Source organism: Magnolia sinica, unplaced genomic scaffold, assembly GCF_029962835.1.
Source record: "Magnolia sinica isolate HGM2019 unplaced genomic scaffold, MsV1 ctg238, whole genome shotgun sequence".
NCBI lineage: Eukaryota > Viridiplantae > Streptophyta > Magnoliopsida > Magnoliales > Magnoliaceae > Magnolia > Magnolia sinica.
The window spans coordinates 207,827-228,200 of record NW_026682788.1 but is presented as its reverse complement, the minus strand read 5'-3'; the positions used below and the strand labels follow the sequence as shown (position 1 = coordinate 228,200).

Sequence of the window (20,374 nt, the reverse complement as noted above, 5' to 3'; positions counted from 1 at the left end):
TAGTCAAATTCAGGGCCCATGAATATGCAAAAGAAAGTAGTCCCAGAAACCCACCTCAGCATTCGCATAAATAAACAAAAAATCACCAGAATTCATCAAACAAGCCCTAAAAAATCATCAAATTACCATCTTAATCACCACAATAAAATAATTCCAACAGTAATTCAAGACCCCAAAACAAACATATTCACAGAATTACCGACGTTCTTGCACTTCCCAATATCAGGGAGGAAGCCCCTGTAATGGGGGAACTTTTAGGCGCTGCTGACAAGCTTCATGTCATCGGCATTCAAGCAAGTGTCGAGCACTTCCCAGTCCCTCTTTGGCCACTGTAGCTGCAAAAGACCGGCGCTGCTGCTGTCGCCATCGAGAGAGGATTGGAGGGGAAGGGATTTGACGGATTTCAAGAAGCGAAGTGTTTGGGCGAGGTCCTTGTCTTTGACGGCTTCTTTGTATTATTGCCAGCCTGTGAAAGCTCTTGTGGTGGGACTCTTTCTTGTGGGGGATTGAGCGAGAGGACGATGGAGGTGTTGAAGAAGGGGGAGTTTTGGGGAGAGATGATGGACGGGGGAGAGAAGAGAAGGAGAGGAACATTGAGGATATCGTCATGAGAGAGAGAGAGAGAGAGAGAGAGAGAGAGAGAGATCTGCTGAGAGTTAGAGGATGATGAAAATCAAAACTACCTGCAACTTAAAAAATGAGTGGGATCTATAAGCAGAGACGACGGAATAGGATTGCGTAGGTAGCAGCACACAGCAGCACCTTCGTCCGTCCCGTGGCCGTGTGCAACTAGAAAAGTTGTGGCCGCATTTTGATTGTTCATTTAAGAGCATGAACCCAAAAGTGAGTCAGATCACCAAATTTCAAGTGTACCACATGTCAATCACCGCCGTTTCCTCCGGTGAGATTGATCTGCCTCATCTTTGGGCCCATGCCCATAAAAAGAGCTGGCAAAATGGATGGACTACGTAAATAAAACACATACATCATGGTGGGGTCCACAGAGCATTTCCAGCAGGTGTTATCTGCTACACTAAGCAATCCGAGTCTCTGACAACTATCCCTTTACATGATCATCACCGTGGTTGTGGAAGGGTCAGTGGTGAATAGGGATTCGGGCCGTTCACATAGGAGGCTCTGTCTTAGATCTGTTGAACCAGCCCTGTTCAAATTTTAATTCAACCCAGCCCATCTATCATATTTTTCACCTTTCCCTAGATATACAAAGGGGTACAAATGTGTTGAATGGACTCAAGGGTCATTGGACCCAAGTGGGTCTATGTCAAAATTTGAACCCATGAGGTGGCTCTAGGTCTAAAAGGTTGATCTGAGTTAGTAAATGAGTCTAGGTCTTCTCAAAATCAACTTGATCCAACATGGTTGGGAAGCAGTTATTAAATGGACCTGATTTTGGGTTAAAATACTAAACACTTTATTTACTGATTTTTAAACCGTTAATACTCTGTAATAAAAAATGTTTAAATAATAGTACTTCGTAATGATGATTGACACACGGGGCTCATCGGGGTTGAAATCCGAACTAGGCATCCCACGGGATCCAACACTAAATGGGCCACTGATCATAGTTTACTTTCATCTGACCATCGAATGGTGGCCCTTTTCTCATCAATGTGAGCCATTTCTGTGTGTCACTGGCTTAAGGGCTGGGAATGTCCAAATGTTGTAATTTTTGGACGGCCTGTTACCTACTTCAACTCTAAAATTAACGGTGCCGATTTTGTCCATACATGTCACGTGTGAAGCAGCAACATGAACGCTCATCCCACCAGAGACTACAAGGAAAATGGGCATATGATACGGCCAAAAACCGTAGATAAAGTATTCGACGTAATCCATAGCATGTCCGTCGCTATAGTGGAGTAGCTAAATGTCAAAAGGCAATTGCTACGAAATATATGCGTGCCATAAATATTACTAGCTACGGACAGAAACCGTAGCAATAACTTTCTGTAGCGTTATCATCTACACCTACAGATTAAATCCGTAGCAATAAATATAACTAGCCATGAATAAAGGCCGTAGCTATACTTTCTATTGTGAATGTACCTATAGCTACAGATTAGATCCGTAGTAGTAGATTCACTAGCTACAAATAAAGCAATAGCTATAATCTCTATAGCGTAATTACCTACAGTTACCGATAATATTAGTAGTTAAAAGTGGAATAAAATCCATAGCAATATGTAATTAGCAATAGCTACTACAAATTTCGTAGCAATTTTTTTAAAATTTGTAATAATGATGCTTGTTTCCACTGCAAGAATCTACTGTGAGGTTACGGATAATATCAGTAGCTAAAAGTGGAATAAAATCCATAGCAATATAATGTAGTTAGCAATAGCTACTACAAATTTCGTAGCTATTTTTAAAAAAATTGTAATACTGATGCCTATTTCCTTTGCAAGAACCTATTGTGATTGATAACTCATCTAAGCTTAATGCTGATAGGAATAGTACATAGAATGCAATTAGGAAAAAAAAAACGATGCATTTATTACAAATAACAATCAAATGCATCCTGCATTCACATTTCTAAATAAACAATACTTCACTTTCCTGAAGCCTCTCCTAAAACTTTCTAATCTAGCATGTTTAACTTCTTTAACAAGAAGTTTAATATCCTTTTTTAATTTCATTTCCAGCTTTTCTTGATGTTTCTGTAGGTTCTGAAGTTGTTCTTTTGCAACATCCAATTCCGGCAGCAATAGCTCCTCATTAATGGCGGACACTTTTGCCAGCTCCGAACGAATCTTTTCATCCTAAAATAGATCATCATATTCAAGGGATCATAACGAATAGAAATGATTTAAGAGATCATTTCATGGAAGAATAAAAGGTAAAAAGGAACTAACCTTATGTGCTGGTGATTCTGAACCAATTGCCAAATTTCATTTAAATGTTGGAGATGCTCTTGCACAGAACATGAAAATATCATGAAGTCATCAATATAATTGGTGATGAAATGATTTGAAATTTTCATCCATTTGCCTTTGGAATTGGGACAGGGAACTCTTTTTCAATCCAGATGGCATTAATAGTCATTCAAAAAGCCCAATGGGTGTAGTCCAAGCCCATTTTGTCAATAATGGGTAGTAATGCCATTTGGATTAAACATTCATTTTTTCAATCACATTCAATTGAGAATTTGATGCATTCTATGCAATCTTAGACAATGAGATTTGTTTCCAACCGAGACTAAATCCAAATTTTAGCCTCGGTTGCCTACAACAGAAGCTAAATCTATTTTTAACCTCAATTCTCAAGAACCAAGGCTTTAGCCACAGGAGTTGTAGTCTCAGTTTGAATTATTGAGGGTAAATGTGGATTTGTCCTTTGTTGGCATCAACTAAGGTTAAATTTAATTTTTAACCTCAATTCATAACAACTGAGGATAAATCATCTATTTTAATCTATTCATAAACATGTGCATAATCATTCATTCAATCAATCAAATACAATCATTCATATTAGTTCATTCATAAAAGCACAATATCAATAAAAAAAAGTTATCTGTCTATTTAAAGTTTTCAAAACAAACTACAAATGCACTTAAGGAAACTCAATCGAAAAACCAAGGTTTGGTATAATTGGGCTTGTAACAGCTGACACGATTAGCTTTGATTGGCTAGGCATCTCCTATTTGTCCAGCTCATGTTAAAAATCAGGTGCTGAAGCACACAACACTTTGATCCATAGCTCAACTGGTAGACTGAGTGGAGATACCTCGTTTCAACACTGTAGGTCTTGGTATCAATCCCTAGTGGGGGTGGCTAACAGTGCGTGTACTGACAGTGGGTGTGTACTAACAAGCTAACCCCAAAAAATAAAGGGGTTGAAGCACACAAGGATGCAAACATCCAGAAGCCAAAGAAATCTCCTGCTGCTACAAAACAAATAATGGGTGTTCATCACAGCCAAGAGATACGTTGCAAGTCAAAATTGGCATCTAGTAAGGCATGCTCTAAATTTTTACAAGAAAACTAATATATGCACATCATTTGAAATCAGATATAGTATACTCTCTAATGTTGTACGGTACGCTACACATCATAGCTCATAGAGAATATTATTGCCCTTTGTCCATCATCAACTTGTAGAATTATTCTTCATAGTTCGGCACACTCCACCCATCCTGGGTGAAGGTTTGAAGTCTAATAGTAGATCCTCAAGGTATTATAATGGCAAAAGATCCAATTTAAAATATTCTTAAAATTTTGCCAACAGTTAAGTTTGGATGATATCTACCTCTACGTTGGCTGATAATTACGTGTAGCAGAGATTGTTCGTTACCTTTTGCAATGCATATGCTGTGAACTTGTTCTCATCCCATTGAACATGATAGTGGGTGGGACAGCTTGTTCCCTGAAAAATACAAACAAGACAATAAAATAACAACATAAGACAACCATTCATCATGGCCAACAAGAACCATCGTGCTACCATTCGAACCAGCAGTTGCCTGAATACCAGAATGGCTGTAGAGATAAAAATCAAACTCAATTGGGTGGCATATCTTCCGTATCGACAACAGTTCCTAACCAAAACAACAATTTATGCCAATATAACAAAAAAAAGGGCATGGGAACCACATCAAGAATAAAAATAATAATAAATGACAGCTTGACATACCCGGTAACATGTTACCACTCCTGTCAGTTGAATTATGGTCCCTGCAGGGAAAAGCCATGTGTGGTCTCTTTTGAACTACCACAAACGTCACAGGTGGAACATATCCTTCCTCCAATGAAACACAGGCATGTAAGGTGGAATATTGAACATGGAAATGGCACCATTACAAAGTTTTCATATGACTAATTTTTTTTTTTTCAAAAGAAAAAAATTGTTATAGAAGGACAATGCAACTCGGACCCAAGTATGGAAAATCACCTTCCTAATTGCATCTAATTCATAAAGAAAAACTTGACTGAATTGGCCTTTACTCACACCATCCCTGCAAAAATCCAAATCATGAGCCAAAATACCAAACAATTTCTCATCCAAATCATGAGAAAAGGACAGTAGTCGGTATTCTAAAGCAGGAAAATAAAAAGAAAAAGAAAAGTCATATACATTCTTAAATTAGATACTCTTTTAACAAATGCATTCAGAAGATGAGTTACAAGGCATTACTCTACAAACGCTATAACGGAGACTTTTAATGGCAAAAAAAAAAAGATATATAAGATCAGCAAAAAACAGGCAATTACTACAATTTTAAACTTTTTGTTGTTGCATACCACCCAATCTTTGAAGATCATCAATGTCTCTTTGAACCATGTCCTCTCTAAAAACTGCCTACAACAGCAAACCAACAAATGAATCATTTTTTGTTACTTAGTGAAATTACAGTCCAAGAATCAGGATCAAATAAATACCTGCTGTTTTGTTCTACTAAGAGTCTACCTCAATTCTTCAAGTGCTTGAACAAGGGTAGCTTCTCGCTCCCCAGCTTTTCTCAAACGAATCTCAAGTTCAGTTCTGGCTTCATTGTTGGCTCGTGCCTCTCTCATATGATTTCTTCCTGAACAAATTCCATTCCCAATTGTATTTTTGAAGCTGAGAAATGGACCCAGGGAGCATGGAATCTGATGGAAACTGAAGAACATTTTCTAGAAGCTTTGCATAGCCTGTTATGCACTCTAATGGTAGTATGTTCCTAGCAAGTAACTTTCCAGAGGAAGCAACTACATGAGAAAATTTAGACAGCTTCATGTCCGATACTAAAATCGAGAAAGCTCTAGTCAATGTCTCAGGTTCAGGTGCTTGAAAAATCAAACCATGGACTTCGTTAACAACCTGTATTAAGACGGGTTTTTAAATAAATATAAATAAAAAATTGCGAACTTCAATCATGTAAATGTCAAGGAAACAAGGATGAGTTTAAATGGCACTAAGCTCACATATCTTTTTATGATAGCCAAATCAGAAGAAATGATAGGTACTTCAAAGGACATGCCTCTAATTAGCAATGGAGGAAAACCTTGTTCCTCTTGAAAGGAACCATAAAGAACAATGTCAGCCATTAATAACACACTATTAACATCAACATCCATGCCATAGTGGCTTACAGAACCATCAGGAAAGCCCAGATGTGAAGCAATTTCCTGCACAAAAAATGTAATGAAGCAATTAATCTTCTCATATCTAAGAACATCAACAACTTATATAGACTGCAGGACCATCACTGTCCAACATCAATATTACAGATGACAAATAGCAAACTACTGCAGTCTCCTCAAAATCTAAGTATCTTGTGCACACCCTCGGTCAAGGATCTCATAATTCATCATCCAATAAAGTGATTTTAAACATAAGGAATACTAATTCTGGATGCACATTTGTAGCAAAAATAAATAAATAAATAAAGAAAAAGACAATGAAAATCTCTAACCCAATTACAAAAATCAGCAATGAAAGAAAACCAAACAGTTTTTTTTCAAGAATATTACATTCTTCAAAGGTGAGTCAGGGTAGCAGCTTAGTCGGTAAGTCCCTAACCGTGCAGCCCACCTTGATGTATGTGTAGGATTGCATGTGCCCCTAGGCATAGAGATATTTCTGTGGGGTCCACATCCACTCTATTCATCTATTTTGAAAGACAACAGTGGGACAAGATTCTAAAAATCAGGCAGATTCAAAACTCAGTTGGCTGTACTAACAAAATAGTGGGAACAGCCACATACACCGTTGAAAACTTTTTAGAGTTGACCATAATGTTTATATGACATCCAAACCGTTTATATAATTATTATCACTCAAATAAACCGTAGGAACAAATATTATCATGATACAAAACTTTTGTCATTGCTAGGCGTTCAATCCACAGTTTCATGGTCAATCCAATAAAGTTCACAACCACTTTCCGAGTAAGATAAACAGATTAATGCATTAACATTAAAGTGATCAAATATACAGAGAGAGAATACCTATTTGAAAAGGAGATGAAGCCTTCTCATTTACCATACCATCATTTGAGCTTCATAACACAGCTTCTCCAGTGAATATAAATCAATTTCCTTTTCAAGGTGAGCTATGTCCAGCTCTAGTTGCGGATAGGCTCCTTGCCCCTGCATGGCTTTAAGGGTTGACAATGTTTCCTTGCACCTAGATAAGTCCTGGAATTGATTTCACACAGTAAATAAACACTACCAAAAGAAACTCCACAATGACAAGATTCACTTTATGCAAACCATAGATTAAGTTATTTTTATTTTTAATACAAGATGCCAAACCTTCTATACTTACCTTAAACTTGATTCTTCAGAACTAGGCAATAGATCCATTCCGGTTTAGGGGTGAGCTAACCTAAGCACAGCCAAACACAAAGGCCATGATCAATATCTTCAAGGAAGAAAGAAAACACCAACAAAAAGAGAGAAAACTCTGTAAGTGGGTAGTGGACCCACATAAATCACAGTTCCACAAACAAAAAAACAAAAAAAAAACAAAAAAAAAAAAACCTCAAATCATTATAAAAGTTCAAATAGAACACACATACTCAAAAACAGGATTCCATCACCAGACACTTCATGGGCTAAATCTCAGGGTGCTTTTCTGCCATTACTTAAGCATGATGAAACATCCACCATAGTATCACATACACATCTGCCATTACTTATGATTGGTGAGTTTTGTCCGACACAACATCATGGCTCCATGCATAGTCCACTAGACCTTGCCAGTCATGACCATCCGATGTCTCCAGATTGCCCAACTGAATTAACATGAAATTTTAGTGGCGATAATGACAAGTACTTTGGGTGAAATTTCATGAAATTTGATGCAACCAAACTCACCCTTAACAATGCCTGGGTCTATCTGAGATGGGGAATTAATCACCTGATTTTTAGGCATTTATTAGGCCTGGAACTGGTCTATGACCACTTATCAGAGTTTTGGGTCGACCCCTACAGGAATTTAGGCATGATTAACAATTGGACACCTTACCAAATTTATTTTAGGGTGCATTTGGTTCCACCAAATATCACAAAATGCAATGGTATTTCATGATCATTCAGTCAATTTGGCACAAAATATCATCCAATTTCAGTATAGAACAGTATCAACAAATAAGCAACTTTAATAAGAAGCAATAGTAAAATCTCCTTGACATGAGTGGTGAAAACAATTGAAAACTTCATATATTTAACAGGACCACCACAATAATAATTTAAAGAAAAAAATGTTAAGAGTTACATGGCATCTGTGTGATATATAGATGCAATTTCCAGCCCGGTCTCATTTTGCATTTTCCTTGGTCAGGAAAATCTGTCCCTGAGAGAAAAACGAGCTTGTAGAATCATCAACTTGCAATTGTTCATTTCCACTACATCTATGGCTATTGTGAATGTTCTGAAGACGTCCAATCTCTGTATATAAGAACCTGCAATGATGAGGAGCAACAATTACAAGCATAATATTAGATTCAGCTGCTAAATAATGTTCTTGTTGTAAGATTCTGAACAAGAACAGCAGATCTCAACAATAGAGGCTATATGATTAAGAACCAGCACAGTCCGTACTAATGAAGTGAACAGAAATAATTAGTTCTGGAAGTGGAAGTGACAAAATTGCAATTACCTTGGTATTCATATTGAGGAACCAGTCTCCAAATTCCAATTATATTACCATCATGTCAGATACAAATGGAAGTTAACTACAACTTGAGGGCTACTTCCTCTTATCATAAATACTAGGACAATTTCAAAAACATTTGAGGAACCAGACCTAGGAGATTACACTGGCTTTGCATTTACTCTGCCAGCTTTTCTATTAGAATCAACTGTCTGTGTCTGCCAATTAATTTCAGAAGCCCATCCTGTTTGACCATTATCAGACATGGAAGACTTTTGAGACATTTCTGGATGGCCCCAGGCTTTTGGGGCAGCAGTTGAGGCTCCCCTCTGTTTCTCAGCACCATTCCCAGTTCAGTTCTTAGATTTATTACCACAGAACTCCCATGCACCATCTTCTGCAGCATCTATGCTATGATGTGCCACTTCTTGAATCAGCTGATCAAGCTTGGGGCTGTTGTTGCCAAGGTCATTAGAACTGACATAGAAATCCTAATGCTCAGATTGAAACAACAGAAGGTTAAACTGAAAATTACTCAAAATTTGCCTGATACCAAACATCTGACAAGGGACCTTAACAATAAATGATTTTGATTTTGATCGGAATTTGAACCACTAATAAGTGATTAACACCATCTGCTTGCGATTTGGGCCATGAACATATGGATAATGAAAAGCACATAACATGAATAATGAGAAGCACATAAGAAAATCAAACCATTAAACTATAAAAGTAGTTTTTTTGGGAATGCCCTAATCCTTTTCCCATTACAGATTTTAGGAAACCCCTAATTCCAATATTGTTTCTCTATAATCTGCGGATTTGTAGATCTATTAACAAAAAATCTAAATCTCCATTTGAGAGAAATGAGTACCTGTCAGGGAAGATGTGAAGGGCGGGAGCTGCTGGCTGCACTAGATTTGGAGACAATGATGGTGGCAATGGAGACGATGCGCCGAGAGGGAGAGGCAGCACGAGACGGAGAGGGAGATGGAGCAAGAGACGGAGAGAGATGGAGCACAAGATAGGGAGAGGGAGAATGGAAAACAAGAGAGGGAGAGGGAGATGGAGCACGAGACAAGGAGATGGGGAGGGAGATGGGGCATGAGACGGAGAGGGAGAGACGGATTGGGGAACAGAGAGAGACAGAGGAAGATGAGAGAGATTGAGCTGACATAGGGTTAGGGAACGGAGAGAGAGATTGAGGAGATGTTTTTGCCGCGGCTCGGTTTTGAGCGCGCGCCCTTTTTTGGGCGTGGATGGGGTAAGACGGACCATGGACGGTCCTGTCAGGGCTCTGTGGGGCCCACCATGATGTATTTGGATTATCCCTTCCGTCCATTAATTTTCATAAATATTTGTAGTTTTTTATCCCAAAATTAAAGCAGATTGAAGGACCAATTGGACCACACAATAGAAAGCACGTGTGATTTAATCTTCATGTTTCCTACCGTGTGGTTCACTCGGGCTTCAATCTAGCTGATCTTTGGTTTTATGTTCTAAAATAATATTGCAAAATAGATAAACAATTTAGATAGAATATATATATTTTTTTAGGTCTTATGATGCCTCTTACACCACTATTAATTATTAATTGTGTGGCAACTCTTTCGCTTCGGATTAAAACTATAGTAAATATAGATACGGTTTATATCTATAGCCGAAAGATGACGCAGTCTGCATCTTTGCCCCTTTTTTTGGTAGGCCAGCTCCATGTAACAAGTAGGGCCGTACATGACCCGAGTTAACTCGGTTAGCTTGCTCAACTCGACTTGAAAAAGTGCGATTAGGCTCGGTTTGAAAATGAGTTTGAGCCGGGTCAAGCTTTTTTTTTTTTAGCTCAAAAAAATTTCAAATCGAGTTCAAGCTTGACTTGACTCAGATCAAACCCAACTCAAATCTAACTCGGACTGAACCAGTTCAGTGACTCGATTACTTTGATAGTGATGTTACTCACCAAATGTTTAATGAAATGACTCAACAAAGTGTCAACTAGTGGCAAGGAAGGTATGTATATGAAATAAATATATATTTTTTCTTGATTTTTTATATTGCTTGCAAGGTCTTTAATGAAATACCTGTAAGACCATTATTGTTGTTTTATATACAGTGAGATTTTAAAGGTGTAATTCATGTGTTTGTGAAAATGTTGCACTGGCAAACTCAGCTCGAACTGGCCCGAGTTGCTAACCAAAATGAGCCGAGCTAGCCATTTAGGCTTAAGGATAGAGCCGAACCGAGTTCGAGCTGGGGTCAACAAATGGTCGAGCCGAGTGGAGCTATGTCAAGCTCGACTCGGTTCAACTCGTGTATACCTCTAGTAACAGAAAATAGACTGCACATTGAGTAAACTCTCTGGAGTCCACCGTGATTTATGTGTTTTATCCACTCGGTCCATCTATTTTACCATATAAATTTAAGGTTGAAGCCCATAAATGAAGCATATCCAAAGCTAAATTGGACAATACCATAGGAACAATGCATTCAACATCTACGGTTGAAAGGCCACGGAAGTTTTGGATCAAGCTGATATTTGTTTGTTTTTTCCCTTCATCCATGTCCATGTGATCTTATGAACAGGTTAGATAACAAATAAACATCAATGTGACCTAGCAAGGTTTTAACAGTGGAAATCATTATTCAATTTTGGGCTCATCCCCTAAAATAAGCAGAAAAAAATGGATGGACCAATTTTGGGCTCATCCCCTAAAATAAGCAAGAAAAAATGGATGGCCGGCGTGGATAAACTACATACATTTACAATAAGTAATCGGATTTCCATGCACCAGTAACTTCTTCATTTAGATGTCCAATCTCATCCTACCTTTGGTTACACTTTTCTCAACATAGAGCTCTCATGGGATTTCATATGCTAGTGGTGTTTATTATTATACAAGTGTCACGACAAGAATGATTTTCACACTGTTCATCTATTGGGCCCTAGTTTGTATGGTATACAGTCCAAAACTCATGCTAGTTCCACCTATCCGAAATGAGCATTAACATATATATTAGAGATTTTTCTGCATCTATCAAACATGGCCTCAAAAACCAACAAATTTTTCTTCAAAAAAATAAATAAAGTATGTAATATGCTATTTCATAAATAACATCCATTGATGATGGGCCATCTCAATTTCACAGTCCATCGGTCACCTTATTAGATAGGTTAGATCTTGTACAAATCGCACACACCAACAGAAATTGGATGGCACACACATTACATAGAAATCAAGCATCATGCAGCAATATAAATAGCATCTGCCTGTACCATTATATGTAAATTATTTATTATAAATAAATTAAAACATTAGGCATATATATAACAAGGTCTCACGTCTAACTAATTAGACCGTAGTTACAGTCCACCCAATTGTTAAATTCAAACCTTTTATGTGCTAGAGACATCCAACGGATTAGCCCCACCACGAGGATCACCTTGTGCAAAATTTAGCCACGTATAAATTCACGGTGGACTGCATCTATATTTTATTATTTATTAATGACTAGGCATTGTCTTCTATGGTGGGCGCTCTTGACAAGTAGAGAGGACTGATATGTGATCTTCGTGGTTGGTCAACCAAGTGGACTCTGACTCAGCCCGTCCCACACGGGTTGCACCATAAGTCACCTCCAAGTTCGGATGTGAATTGCCTGGTGGAAGCCATGCGGGGGCCATTGTGATGTCCGTGAGGAATCCACTCGGCAATAAACATTTGGATTGGAAACACCACCGTCAAAACCTTTCTTGACTCGCTGTAATGTCTACATATAATCCAAACGTTCATAGGATCATTCTTATGCGATGAACTTAAAAAAAGAAGAAGTAAATATTAGCCTATTCTGAAAATTAGAAGAAGCAAATATTAGCCTAATCTGAAAATTCTAGTGTCCGTGGTGGTTTTATTAGTGAGTGTTCAATGCCCGTTGTTTTCTAAAGTATGCCCCAGTAGACTTTCAGATTTACCTTGTTTTTGGAATCATGTCCTAACATGACCTGGAGAACTGATGGACAGTGAGGATTTCTCATAGACATTGTGGTGGACTCATAAAAATTCACCCCAAATACCTGGGGCATAGGCAATTTCGTGTGGTCCCGACCTCAAATAGGGTGAGTCAAGTCAATTTATCCTTGATTTGGGCGAAACAAAAATCCCAAATTCGATATTGTTCATATGTACGGTTGATCAAACAAAAAATCATGGAAAAAAAGTTTTTTTTTTAAGAAAAAACCTTATTTGTTCAGGCTTCGGTGCTTTAAAAAATAAAATAAAATCTTACTCCGTTTAGATGTTTTTAAAAAATAAAAAAATAAAATCATACTTTATTTATATATATATTTTTTTAATAGGTGAAATAGAAAAAACACTTGGTTTAGATTTTTTTTTTTTTTTTTTTTCTTTTTTTGAAATAGAAATCAAACTTCATTTCAAAAGGCTATGAAATTGAAAATGAATTTCCATATCTAACTTTATTTCCGCAACCAACATAAAATGTTACATATGAGGAAAATAATTTTATGAAACTCATTTCCATACTAGGAAAGGGAAATCCACCAATCCAAGCCATGGTATATTTGAACCTTCGACTAATAGAAGTGTCAAACTAGTGCTCTATGAGTGTTTAGCTTATAAATCCATTTCATTTAACTTATTAATACATGCTTTGGGTGAATTGGTTAGATTGCCAGTTAGACCCTTTTGAACTGGATTGCCAATAAAAATGGCAAAGCCTGGTTTCATTTTCAAAACATTGCTAAAGATCTTGATTTTGATTTAGTTTAAGTTGTACTGATTACATTTTAGAGCTAGCTTATTGTGTCCACTGACCGGCGCAGTTTAAAAACCTGAAAACTCAACTGAGTCTTTGGCCGGATCAAACAGTTTAACCCAACTCAAATCTTTACTATAATTACAAATCATATAAAGAAATGTTTTTGTTACGAAAACTAATCTAGTTCGAGACCATATCTAAGATCCAATTCCATTCTGAATTCTAATTTCTGCTTGAAATTAGACTAGACACCCCAAATTTGATCACATTATCATCTATTACATCTTATATGAGACTATAACCCAAGTGGGCCAAGTATGATTTCCTTAATCCATTACCGCTGTGGTTGCAGAGATGCTTTGAAACTTTTTAATCACTCCCAGCTATAGCAGAAAACCAAAAGAATAAAACAACGGGGAATAGAAATGTGGAGTGCAAAACAATTAAATAAACTACGATCAGTAATTCATAATTATGATTAAACAAAATGGGGAGAACTCATTTTTTAAGTGAAACCATCGGTCCAAACCAAGATGGTCTACAGGCCGAATACCACTAAGCATCACTCTAAAATTTTCTTAGTGTGTACGCACCCATCGTCGTGTCCTGGATCTCCTGGCTGGTTATTGTCTGTTTACAAGCTACTATTATACTTTATAATCCAATCCATGTAAAATTTCTCTATGAATGTAATCATAGATGGTCACATGTGTGGTCGAGATGCCGACAGCCTGTTAGCTGCTAAAGTTAAATGGAGAAGAGATCTTACTGGAGTGTCCATTAATTTAAGATGTGCTTAGGTCCAACTAATAGGATCACGGTACAGTCTACCTTGAGAATAAATGCCAACCTATTGAGTGCAAGTGACATCCAATCCTTACAATAGATTGGCCGCACTGTAAGTATCACCTAGTGCAAAAATCAGTCCTATGCACTCATCACATAGGCTACACAATAGAAAACAATTTCTACCATTGATAAATAGAGAAGTAAAAGTACAGTTTAGTCAATGAATGGATATCTCTGACTTTTGTTTAAAGTGATCATGATGATAGGTCCAACCTACTGGACGAGTTGGATGTGTTATGTATAGGAAATATTGGAAGTTATTCAATGGATGGACTTATAACTTATAGCCCAATCAGGTGCGCAGCAGACCCCTTATTTAAGATGTTCCGTCTGCCCATCCGCGTGTATGGCGCATATATCTACATGTTATCGGGTACACGTCGCGAGTTGGCATCCGTTTGCAAGATCATATCCATCCCTTATATGTTGATCAGGTTCCCTATCCCAAAACCCGAACCATGCAAAAAACACAATGGTGGGATGATCCAAACCATCCCTGCTCTGCCTTATTGATTTTAACTGGTACATAACTGGTATGTTTTTGTTTTCTACTGCTTTATCATGACTGCGTTGACCTATGATTGAGTGGCTAACATCCTCTCACCTAAGTGCTTCTTTCTGGGACCGATCTGCAAAAACCATCTCCGTCATCGATCTCTTTACATGCTCTCCAATCATTCAGGTATGCATCTTTCTGCTGCTTTATCATGACTCATAAGGGGAGGAATCCTATCACTGTGAATGATGGAATTTTTTTTAAAAAATTAATTATAATAACTATCCATTTTACATCACTGTCATGTTTTTTTAAGAAATATAAACCATCTTGGTAGATGAGTAGATGAGCAAATTTATTATTAGATCTCGTTTTCTTTGCTCGATCTTGATCATCCAATCTTCCAATCGACCATACAACAATGCTAGTATGGTTAAAATACCTTCATGATATTGGCTGGTGTGGTTACTTGCCGTGCGAAAACGAGTGCCATACAAACTGTTCAAAGGAGATCAATGGCCCCACAATGATGTATTTATCATATCTACACTGTTCATCCATTTGGCGAGTTCATTTCAGATCTTGATTCCAAAAATGAGTAATTTTTAAGACTCATGTGTACCACACCACAAATAGCAGTGGGGACAATGATTCTCACCATTAAAACAATCGTAGGGCTCACCGTAATATTCTCACTATTAAAACAAATATCTTACTGATCCAAAATTTCTGTGACCCCCAAAAGGTTTCAATGGTTGGCATCCAATACCCCACAGCTTTTTACAGTGTGGTCCACTTGATTTTTGGATCTATCTTATTTTTCATCTCAAGCCTTACGATGAGTTCACTAAGTGGACGAACGGTTTGGATATTATTCATACCTCGTGATGGTGCCCACAAAACTCACACAAGCCAAATCAGTAGTGTACACCAGCCAATCCGCTTCCAATATTGACAAGGCTGTCTATGAAGAGCAAGGTAGACCTCGTGAATGGTTCGGATGGATTGGCATGGATGTACAATATCTCACCCACACGCAGGTTGCAGTGTCACATCCAACTTGAACTCAACACAAGAGAGCAGATTAGGTGTGACAGCCATGCCGCCCTCACCATAGGGCCCACCTCAGTGTATGTATTCCATATCTACGCTGTCCATTATTTTTGCCAAATCATTTTAGTGCTTGAGCCCAAAAATGAAGAAGGTCCAAGTCTCAAGTGGACAATTTGATAGGAAACAACGGTGATTGAAACCCATACTATTAAAAGCTTCCTACGACCCATTGTAATGTTTCCGTAATATTTGTTTGCCATCCAACCTGTTGATAAGGTCATGCAAACCTAACTAAAGGGGAAAAACAAATATCAACTTCATCATAAACTTTTGTGACCCATTACTAGCCAATTACCATTGTTTTCTATAATATGGTCTGCTTGAGAATGGGATGTTCTTTATTTTTATGCTCACACCCAAAAATAATCTATAAGAAATGGATGAAGTATGGATATAAAATAACTACATCAAGGTGGGGCCCCACAATAAGGGCCACACCTAGTCTACTCCCTCAACACAATTATATAGTTTTCATCCACTCCATGTCAATGGTACATGTAGATATGTAATCCAAGATGGCCACATGTGTGGTTTAGATGTGGACAACCTGTTAACTGCCAAAGTTGAATGGTAAAGGGAGACCTTGGTCCTGTGCTGTATTGCTCAGCCTGCTAGCCATCTATCTAGGCTAAGAGTAGAATATAACATACTTAAGTAACTTGGGATCCCAAATAACTTAAAAAGCATTCTTGGGTTTAATCCTTGACAGCGTTACCTTTGAAAAATGCTTTAAAAAAATAAAATAAAAATCTTAAGTAATTAGTTCTTTCTATGCTACCTCATCCATTTCTAATCTCCAGTGGCCAACTGATTGCAAAAGCCATCTTCCTTCTTCTACGGTTTACAAGCTCTCCATTTATTCTGGTATTCTTCTATCGCCTTATCATGACTTATTAGGGATGGGATGTATTCCTTTGAATGCTAGACTTTTTATTTTATTTTATTTTATTTTTTAAAAATTACCATCAAATTTACAATTCATAGATTGAGTGACCAGCATTGTCCGACCAAAGTTGGTTTTTTGAAACATAAACAATCCTAGGCAGATTCCCTTTAATAGATGCATCAAGTTTATGATCGGACCTCTTTTCTTTGATTAATCTTGACCTTCCAATCTTGTATGCTCTTGATCACAAGGTTCAATCATTTGATTGATGTGGTTCTTGCATCTTTAGCTGCTGTTGTTTGATGTTTCAACTAGCTGATATGTCCAAAGTCGTCAATGTATTAAATAGTGGTGATTTTGAGCCACAAAAGTTTTAAATCTAGGTAACATTTGTGTTTTCCCTTCATCCAAGCATGTTTGACCTTACCAACTAGCCAGATGGCTAATAAACCATAGCACTAAGAAGTTTTTAATGGTAGGTGTTCAATCACCATTTTTCCTATGATGTGGTCCACCCGAGATTTGGATCTACTACTTGGGCTGGACATCCTAAAATAAGCTAAAAACTGGATAGATGGCGTGGATGTATGTGTCTTAGGTAGGCTGTCCATCTGTTTTTCTAAGTCATTTTAGGGCATTATCCCAGAATTGAAGTATACCCAAAGCTAAGTGGACAACACCACAGAACTGTTGATATCTTCATATGGGCCACAAAAGTCTTGGATAAGTTGATATTTGTAATTTCCCATCGTCCATATCCATGTGACCTTATAAACAAGTTAGATGACAAATAAACATCACGGTGGGTGTTAAAAAGGTTTCCATCATGGATATATATATATATATATATATATATATATATATATATATATATATATATATATATATATATATATATATATAATTTTTTTATCCCCAATGTTTCCTATGATGCGGTCCACTCCAACTTTGGATATGCTTCAATTTTGGACTTATACTTTAAAATGAGCTCATAAAATGAATTGACAACATGACAAGACACATACATCACAATGGACCCCATAGATTGTATTAGGTTATTGAGTGTGCAATCTACATCCATGCAATACATACATCAACCTGGGTCCATTCACTCATGCCATGATGAAATGGGGCGGCTCTCCTTTAAGAAGTGCTTTATATGCCTTATTGTTTATTTATTTTTGTAAGAAGCCATTTTTACTCTCTCTCTCTCTTGTAAAAAGTCTTTTCCATTTGTTTCTTTTTTCTACTGAAAAGTTAAACTTGCTTTATAGGCTGCCTCCGCCATTTCTTATTGGAGCGGATTGCCTATATATCTCATGAGATGTTAGTGGCAAATTCACTCCACTCATCTATTTTGAAAGACCATAGTAGGGCGAAATTCTAAAAATCATGCAAATCCAAAACTTATGTGGGCTATATTACACAAAACAGTGAGGGTTGAATGCCTGGCAGTGACAGAAGGTTTATTATTATTATTATTATTATTATTATAAAAAATCAGGATAACATGTATTCCTACAGTTTATCGTATTTATAATTAGGGCTGTCAATGGGCTGGGTTAGGACCAGGCCAAGCTCTATCTAAGCCCAGCCTGTAATTCTGAACCTAAGCCTAAATCCAGCCTGGGCCCATGACCGGCTGAAAGTAGTCCAGCCTGAGTCCGACCTGAGACATTTACACAAAGCCCGGCATGAGTCCACCTGAGCCTGAGCCTGAGCCTGAGCCTGAGCCTCAAGTATCTCAGTTGATAAATGATATTTTGGTGTCTCATGTGTGAGAGAGAGGGGGAGAGTGAAAGAAAAAGGGAAAATTAGGTTTAGAAAAGAGCTATCGGGCCAGACCAGGTTCATGGGCTTTGGAGTGCTAAGTTCGAGTCCAGCCAGGTTGACAATCAGGGTTCTGATTTTAGCCTGAGCCCGACCAGTCAGGCCTGAAACACAACCCCAAACCAAGCCCAATTTGGCTAAGCCCAAAGGACCATTGGGACTACCCGGCCCATTGACAGCCCTATTTATAATTCTAAGAACGGTTTGGATGACATATAAACGTCATGATCAGCCGCAGGAAGGTTTCAATGGTGGATGTTGCTGTTCTCACTGTTTTGTTGATGTGGTCTACCTGAGTCTTGGATCTGCCTGACTTTTAGAAGCCTGCACTATTGTGGTCTTTAAAAATAGATGGATGGAGTGGATTTGTCACATATATCTCTGTGGACCCCCCACAGCCTGGGCCCCGGTCAGAGGCAATCCGCTCCCATTTCTGATGGGAGTGGAGTAAGTGTATACCAAACTTGCCTTAAGATGGTGCGACCCTTACTTTGGGCCCCCCTTGATGTAGGTATTTTGTATCCATACTGTTCATTCATTTTTGCCTGATCATTTTAAGTTATGGTCCCCAAAAATGAAACTAATCAAAATCTCATGCCATAGGAAACAGTGGTGATTGAGTGCCCCACCGTTAAAAACTTCTTAAGGCCCACCGTCTTGTTTTGTAATGTTTATATTCCATCCAACCTGTTGATATGGTTAAAAATATCTGTATGAAGGGAAAAGCTAAGTATCTACTTGATCCAAAACTTTTGTGGCCCACAAGAAGTATTAATGGTCAATCACCACTGTTTCCTACGACATAGTCCTTCTAAGATTTGGATCTGTTTTATTTTTGGGTTAATACCCTAAAATAATATGGAAAAATAGATGGACGGTGTGGATACAAAATATATACATCAAGATGGGCCCCATGATAAGGGCCGGACTGCGGCCCGGTGATGCCGGGCCACACCTAATCCGCTCCGATTTATAATGTCTCTGACTCTGAGTCTCCGAATGACTTTAGAAGCCATCTTCCTTCTCTTACCCTTGGATCCGGAATGCTGCTGCCGGGCATCGATTGCATGCTGACCGCGCGTGCCATAACTAACCTAGCTGCTGGTCAGTGCAATATGGGCCTATCAAAATGTATATGTTTTATCCACACCGTACATCTATTTTTTTCATATTATTTTAAGGCATGAGTCTAAAATTGAGGCAGATTAATATCTCACTTGGACCATAACATAGAAAAATAAAGATGAATTGAATACCTACTATTAAAAACTTCATAGGGCCCATTGTAATGTTTAGTTTTCATCCAACTTGTTGAGTAGGTCACACAGATCTAAATAAAAGGAAAATACAAATATAAGCTTAATCCAACAATGTTGTGGCCCATAAAAACTTTTTAATAGTGGTGTTCAATTACCACTGTTTACTGTGGTGTGATTTTCCTGAGATTGGGGTCTGTGCTCTAAAATGAGATAACAAAACGGATCAATGGTGTGGATATGCAACACATATATCAAGGTGGGCCCTGTAGTCATGGCCTGGCTCCACCGACTCACCTGGTCCCCGTTCCTGCTTGCTTACATGCGGATTTGGTAACCTCCTTCCAGCGTGGCGGGGACAGTAGGTGGCTGTGGCCTCTCCTAACACATCGCGGCCTGACTGTGGGCCTGCCTTGATGTACTCATTGAGGATCTATGCCGTCCATCTATTTTTTCAGCTCATTTTAGTGCATGAGCCCAAAAACGAACCAGACCTGCATTTGTGTTTTCCCTTCATCTAGGTACGTGTGACCTTACCAACGGGTTGGATGGAGAATAAACATAACAGTGGATGGG

The 20,374-nt window shown here is 38.1% G+C and overlaps 3 protein-coding genes and 1 long non-coding RNA gene across 6 annotated transcripts in view; 2 read left to right on the top strand and 2 right to left on the bottom strand.

The window, feature by feature from the left end:
• LOC131236130 (serine/threonine-protein phosphatase BSL3-like) overlaps positions 1-767 on the bottom strand; it is a 53,313-nt gene extending 52,546 nt beyond the window's left edge. Inside the window, exons 1-2 of the transcript XR_009166554.1 lie at positions 753-767; positions 200-689 (exon numbers count right to left, since the gene is read on the bottom strand). The gene's annotated coding sequence lies outside the window, so the exon portion shown is untranslated. The remainder of the gene's footprint in view (positions 1-199; positions 690-752) is intronic.
• The window catches only part of LOC131236128 (disease resistance RPP13-like protein 4), a 46,521-nt gene that overhangs the window by 11,692 nt on the left and 14,455 nt on the right, over positions 1-20,374 (top strand). The gene's annotated exons all lie outside the window — the stretch shown is intronic.
• On the bottom strand, positions 5,159-9,668 carry LOC131236133 (uncharacterized). Of its 3 annotated transcripts, XR_009166561.1 has the most exons (6): positions 9,470-9,668; positions 8,218-8,404; positions 7,520-7,735; positions 7,267-7,326; positions 6,948-7,136; positions 5,163-6,125 (listed from the first exon to the last, which is right to left on the bottom strand). It is a non-coding gene; the product is annotated as an uncharacterized LOC131236133 (long non-coding RNA). The 3 variants fall into 3 exon arrangements; XR_009166560.1 differs by having other exon boundaries at positions 5,159-6,125; positions 7,516-8,404; XR_009166559.1 differs by having other exon boundaries at positions 5,159-6,125; positions 7,520-8,404.
• LOC131236127 (disease resistance RPP13-like protein 4) overlaps positions 16,624-20,374 on the top strand; it is an 86,138-nt gene continuing 82,387 nt past the window's right edge. The window contains exon 1 of the mRNA XM_058233264.1: positions 16,624-16,690. The gene's annotated coding sequence lies outside the window, so the exon portion shown is untranslated. The remainder of the gene's footprint in view (positions 16,691-20,374) is intronic.